A 6,811-nucleotide genomic window follows, 5' to 3' on the forward strand; every position below is an offset into this window, starting at 1 on the left:
GCAACAGGAGATTGTTGCATCCATCTAGAACCCTCAGAACTACAGTGCTATGATGTCACTCACTTCCACAGGCCTTGCAGAGTGTAAACAACAACAACCCAGCTTTGTTGTGTATGTAACCATAGGGATTTGTGATGTCACCTAGAACCTTCACAGCAGCGACAGCTTTATGAGGAGCATCAGCACTGCTCTGCCTGAGCAGAACCATCACCGCCATAGGTTGTCAAATAACCCGGATTTAACCCACACAGGTAAGTCCAATGGGGTGCAGGCATGTCCTCTATGCTTACAGCTTCCCGTGGGTGTTGGTTTGATACCGTTTGGGGACAGCCAAGGAGGCATCTGCAGGCAACAAAGGTAGGTGTGTGCTTGTGTGTGTGTTTCCTATGCAGATCCTAAGCCCAGTGTCACATGCAAGTAGGAGGAGTAAGAAGGGTTCCTGGCAAATCCGGGTTATGGATTGCATTTAAAAAGGCCCCGTGGGAGTGCAATGGGCCCCTGTCTTGCTGCTTAGCAATAATGGTATGGGTTTAGGTTCTGCTGTGTGTACTGGTGGTTGACTGCCCCCCAGCCCAGAGTGTGCATGGAAAATTGTCTGGCAGCCTCCCTGACAGCAAGCAGTGATAGTGCCCATGAAGGGGACCTTGTTGGGCCCGCCCCTTTCACGGTTATCGCTTCTCGGCCTTTTGGCTAAGATCAAGTGTAGTATCTGTTCTTATCAGTTTAATATCTGATACGTCCCCTATCTGGGGACCATATATTAAATGGATTTTTGAGAACGGGGGCCGATTTCGAAGCTTGCTTCCGTCGCCCTATGCATTGACCCGATATGGCAGTATCTTCGGGTACAGTGCACCACCCCCTTACAGGGTTAAAAAGAAAGATTCCTACTTTCATTGCTACCTGCTTGCTGGCTAGCCAGCTAGCCAGCCCTGTGGGCCTTGCTGCTGCTGCTGCAGCCAAAAAACAAAAGGTGGTGCTGCTGCTGCTTCTGCTGCTTCTGCTTCTGCTTGTGTCTGGCCGCTGTTGGAGCGTCCAGGCACAGGACTTCTGCTGCTGCTGACTAAATGGCCTCCTTAATTGGATCATTTGAGTAGCCAGCACACCTGTGCAGGTAGGGCATGACATGATAGGCAGCTGCCTTGATAGCGGGTGGGTGCTGAATGTTCCTAATTGACAAAATAAGATTAATGCTTATGAAGAAATATAAAATCTCATCCCTTCCCCAATATCGCGCCACACCCCTACCCCTTAATTCCCTGGTTGAACTTGATGGACATATGTCTTTTTTCGACCGTACTAACTATGTAACTATGTAACATAACATGGGGGGGGTCTCCTGGCTGTTCACACAGGTGTGTCATTGCTGTACATTGACCATGCATTGCTTCTGTGGTATTGCAAAGGCAAAGACAAATGCTTCCAGCCATCCATTGCACTAATGGATTGGTCATCAGCTGGCTGTCTATGTCCCGCATCAATATAGACCAAAGTACAGAGGGTTAGGCTATGCTATTGTGCACCTACCTGATGCATCAGAAGGTGCGAGGCCCTTGCTAAATTCTGTGCACAGACTTTGAGATCTATACTTTAGACTGTATCTAAACCTGCTCCAACATGGACTGACATTCTGGCCTACTTTCAGCCGATGCGACTTGTCTGTCGCTGAACAGTCGCTTTTTATGTATTCAGCACCTATGTATAATGTTGTAAAAATGCTCTAGAAGCTAAAGTCGCAGAAATGTCACACATATTTGGCCTGCAACTTTCTGTGCGACAAATTCAGACAGGAAAAATCAGTATAAATCCTTAGAAAATTATCCCCCAGTGTCTCCATCTGCTGGCGGTATTGAATAAGCATTGCTGCACTGATGGGGTATGCATTAGACGAAAAAAAAGAAGAAAAAGAAGAATAATACGCCCAGAAAAGAGGCGAAAAGGAGAAAAACGTAAAAAAACGTGAAAAAAAAGTAAGAGGAAGAGAAGGGAAAAAAAGGTGGAAATGGGTTTAAAAGTGATTTCGGCGGAGAAATATATATATATATATATATATATATATATATATATATATATATATATATATACGCGCACACACACACATATATATAAACGTATTCTCCGTTGAGATATTGCAGCCGCTGCTGTGTCCAGGCCCAGGAGCCTTAGCACTGTGCTGTGATGTCACTCAATACCACTGACATCACTAGGTGTAAACAACATCTCTCCTTTGCTGTGTATGTGACTATGGAGCTGTTTGGTGATGTCGTCTATTATGGCCTTCATAGAAGCAACAGGAGATTGTTGCATCCATCTAGAACCCTCAGAACTACAGTGCTATGATGTCACTCACTTCCACAGGCCTTGCAGAGTGTAAACAACAACCCAGCTTTGTTGTGTATGTAACCATAGGGATTTGTGATGTCACCTAGAACCTTCACAGCAGCGACAGCTTTATGAGGAGCATCAGCACTGCTCTGCCTGAGCAGAACCATCACCGCCATAGGTTGTCAAATAACCCGGATTTAACCCACACAGGTAAGTCCAATGGGGTGCAGGCATGTCCTCTATGCTTACAGCTTCCCGTGGGTGTTGGTTTGATACCGTTTGGGGACAGCCAAGGAGGCATCTGCAGGCAACAAAGGTAGGTGTGTGCTTGTGTGTGTGTTTCCTATGCAGATCCTAAGCCCAGTGTCACATGCAAGTAGGAGGAGTAAGAAGGGTTCCTGGCAAATCCGGGTTATGGATTGCATTTAAAAAGGCCCCGTGGGAGTGCAATGGGCCCCTGTCTTGCTGCTTAGCAATAATGGTATGGGTTTAGGTTCTGCTGTGTGTACTGGTGGTTGACTGCCCCCCAGCCCAGAGTGTGCATGGAAAATTGTCTGGCAGCCTCCCTGACAGCAAGCAGTGATAGTGCCCATGAAGGGGACCTTGTTGGGCCCGCCCCTTTCACGGTTATCGCTTCTCGGCCTTTTGGCTAAGATCAAGTGTAGTATCTGTTCTTATCAGTTTAATATCTGATACGTCCCCTATCTGGGGACCATATATTAAATGGATTTTTGAGAACGGGGGCCGATTTCGAAGCTTGCTTCCGTCGCCCTATGCATTGACCCGATATGGCAGTATCTTCGGGTACAGTGCACCACCCCCTTACAGGGTTAAAAAGAAAGATTCCTACTTTCATTGCTACCTGCTTGCTGGCTAGCCAGCTAGCCAGCCCTGTGGGCCTTGCTGCTGCTGCTGCAGCCAAAAAACAAAAGGTGGTGCTGCTGCTGCTTCTGCTGCTTCTGCTTCTGCTTGTGTCTGGCCGCTGTTGGAGCGTCCAGGCACAGGACTTCTGCTGCTGCTGACTAAATGGCCTCCTTAATTGGATCATTTGAGTAGCCAGCACACCTGTGCAGGTAGGGCATGACATGATAGGCAGCTGCCTTGATAGCGGGTGGGTGCTGAATGTTCCTAATTGACAAAATAAGATTAATGCTTATGAAGAAATATAAAATCTCATCCCTTCCCCAATATCGCGCCACACCCCTACCCCTTAATTCCCTGGTTGAACTTGATGGACATATGTCTTTTTTCGACCGTACTAACTATGTAACTATGTAACATAACATGGGGGGGGTCTCCTGGCTGTTCACACAGGTGTGTCATTGCTGTACATTGACCATGCATTGCTTCTGTGGTATTGCAAAGGCAAAGACAAATGCTTCCAGCCATCCATTGCACTAATGGATTGGTCATCAGCTGGCTGTCTATGTCCCGCATCAATATAGACCAAAGTACAGAGGGTTAGGCTATGCTATTGTGCACCTACCTGATGCATCAGAAGGTGCGAGGCCCTTGCTAAATTCTGTGCACAGACTTTGAGATCTATACTTTAGACTGTATCTAAACCTGCTCCAACATGGACTGACATTCTGGCCTACTTTCAGCCGATGCGACTTGTCTGTCGCTGAACAGTCGCTTTTTATGTATTCAGCACCTATGTATAATGTTGTAAAAATGCTCTAGAAGCTAAAGTCGCAGAAATGTCACACATATTTGGCCTGCAACTTTCTGTGCGACAAATTCAGACAGGAAAAATCAGTATAAATCCTTAGAAAATTATCCCCCAGTGTCTCCATCTGCTGGCGGTATTGAATAAGCATTGCTGCACTGATGGGGTATGCATTAGACGAAAAAAAAGAAGAAAAAGAAGAATAATACGCCCAGAAAAGAGGCGAAAAGGAGAAAAACGTAAAAAAACGTGAAAAAAAAGTAAGAGGAAGAGAAGGGAAAAAAAGGTGGAAATGGGTTTAAAAGTGATTTCGGCGGAGAAATATATATATATATATATATATATATATATATATATATATATATATATACGCGCACACACACACATATATATAAACGTATTCTCCGTTGAGATATTGCAGCCGCTGCTGTGTCCAGGCCCAGGAGCCTTAGCACTGTGCTGTGATGTCACTCAATACCACTGACATCACTAGGTGTAAACAACATCTCTCCTTTGCTGTGTATGTGACTATGGAGCTGTTTGGTGATGTCGTCTATTATGGCCTTCATAGAAGCAACAGGAGATTGTTGCATCCATCTAGAACCCTCAGAACTACAGTGCTATGATGTCACTCACTTCCACAGGCCTTGCAGAGTGTAAACAACAACAACCCAGCTTTGTTGTGTATGTAACCATAGGGATTTGTGATGTCACCTAGAACCTTCACAGCAGCGACAGCTTTATGAGGAGCATCAGCACTGCTCTGCCTGAGCAGAACCATCACCGCCATAGGTTGTCAAATAACCCGGATTTAACCCACACAGGTAAGTCCAATGGGGTGCAGGCATGTCCTCTATGCTTACAGCTTCCCGTGGGTGTTGGTTTGATACCGTTTGGGGACAGCCAAGGAGGCATCTGCAGGCAACAAAGGTAGGTGTGTGCTTGTGTGTGTGTTTCCTATGCAGATCCTAAGCCCAGTGTCACATGCAAGTAGGAGGAGTAAGAAGGGTTCCTGGCAAATCCGGGTTATGGATTGCATTTAAAAAGGCCCCGTGGGAGTGCAATGGGCCCCTGTCTTGCTGCTTAGCAATAATGGTATGGGTTTAGGTTCTGCTGTGTGTACTGGTGGTTGACTGCCCCCCAGCCCAGAGTGTGCATGGAAAATTGTCTGGCAGCCTCCCTGACAGCAAGCAGTGATAGTGCCCATGAAGGGGACCTTGTTGGGCCCGCCCCTTTCACGGTTATCGCTTCTCGGCCTTTTGGCTAAGATCAAGTGTAGTATCTGTTCTTATCAGTTTAATATCTGATACGTCCCCTATCTGGGGACCATATATTAAATGGATTTTTGAGAACGGGGGCCGATTTCGAAGCTTGCTTCCGTCGCCCTATGCATTGACCCGATATGGCAGTATCTTCGGGTACAGTGCACCACCCCCTTACAGGGTTAAAAAGAAAGATTCCTACTTTCATTGCTACCTGCTTGCTGGCTAGCCAGCTAGCCAGCCCTGTGGGCCTTGCTGCTGCTGCTGCAGCCAAAAAACAAAAGGTGGTGCTGCTGCTGCTTCTGCTGCTTCTGCTTCTGCTTGTGTCTGGCCGCTGTTGGAGCGTCCAGGCACAGGACTTCTGCTGCTGCTGACTAAATGGCCTCCTTAATTGGATCATTTGAGTAGCCAGCACACCTGTGCAGGTAGGGCATGACATGATAGGCAGCTGCCTTGATAGCGGGTGGGTGCTGAATGTTCCTAATTGACAAAATAAGATTAATGCTTATGAAGAAATATAAAATCTCATCCCTTCCCCAATATCGCGCCACACCCCTACCCCTTAATTCCCTGGTTGAACTTGATGGACATATGTCTTTTTTCGACCGTACTAACTATGTAACTATGTAACATAACATGGGGGGGGTCTCCTGGCTGTTCACACAGGTGTGTCATTGCTGTACATTGACCATGCATTGCTTCTGTGGTATTGCAAAGGCAAAGACAAATGCTTCCAGCCATCCATTGCACTAATGGATTGGTCATCAGCTGGCTGTCTATGTCCCGCATCAATATAGACCAAAGTACAGAGGGTTAGGCTATGCTATTGTGCACCTACCTGATGCATCAGAAGGTGCGAGGCCCTTGCTAAATTCTGTGCACAGACTTTGAGATCTATACTTTAGACTGTATCTAAACCTGCTCCAACATGGACTGACATTCTGGCCTACTTTCAGCCGATGCGACTTGTCTGTCGCTGAACAGTCGCTTTTTATGTATTCAGCACCTATGTATAATGTTGTAAAAATGCTCTAGAAGCTAAAGTCGCAGAAATGTCACACATATTTGGCCTGCAACTTTCTGTGCGACAAATTCAGACAGGAAAAATCAGTATAAATCCTTAGAAAATTATCCCCCAGTGTCTCCATCTGCTGGCGGTATTGAATAAGCATTGCTGCACTGATGGGGTATGCATTAGACGAAAAAAAAGAAGAAAAAGAAGAATAATACGCCCAGAAAAGAGGCGAAAAGGAGAAAAACGTAAAAAAACGTGAAAAAAAAGTAAGAGGAAGAGAAGGGAAAAAAAGGTGGAAATGGGTTTAAAAGTGATTTCGGCGGAGAAATATATATATATATATATATATATATATATATATATATATATATATATATATATACGCGCACACACACACATATATATAAACGTATTCTCCGTTGAGATATTGCAGCCGCTGCTGTGTCCAGGCCCAGGAGCCTTAGCACTGTGCTGTGATGTCACTCAATACCACTGACATCACTAGGTGTAAACAACATCTCTCCTTTGCTGTGTATGTGA

At 45.8% G+C, this 6,811-nt stretch overlaps 3 non-coding genes across 3 annotated transcripts; all 3 read left to right on the forward strand.

Annotated features, from left to right (window-relative positions):
* The first annotated feature begins 670 nt into the window (after positions 1 to 670).
* LOC130336390 (U2 spliceosomal RNA) lies at positions 671 to 861 on the forward strand. The gene has a single exon (XR_008877826.1). It is a non-coding gene; the product is annotated as a U2 spliceosomal RNA (small nuclear RNA).
* A 2,093-nt stretch (positions 862 to 2,954) lies between these two features.
* LOC130336391 (U2 spliceosomal RNA) lies at positions 2,955 to 3,145 on the forward strand. The gene has a single exon (XR_008877827.1). It is a non-coding gene; the product is annotated as a U2 spliceosomal RNA (small nuclear RNA).
* Positions 3,146 to 5,237: 2,092 nt separating this feature from the next.
* Positions 5,238 to 5,428, forward strand: LOC130336392 (U2 spliceosomal RNA). The gene has a single exon (XR_008877828.1). It is a non-coding gene; the product is annotated as a U2 spliceosomal RNA (small nuclear RNA).
* The last annotated feature ends 1,383 nt before the right edge of the window (positions 5,429 to 6,811 follow it).

The sequence above is a fragment of the Hyla sarda genome, unplaced genomic scaffold (assembly GCF_029499605.1).
Source record: "Hyla sarda isolate aHylSar1 unplaced genomic scaffold, aHylSar1.hap1 scaffold_478, whole genome shotgun sequence".
NCBI classification, from domain to species: Eukaryota; Metazoa; Chordata; class Amphibia; order Anura; family Hylidae; genus Hyla; species Hyla sarda.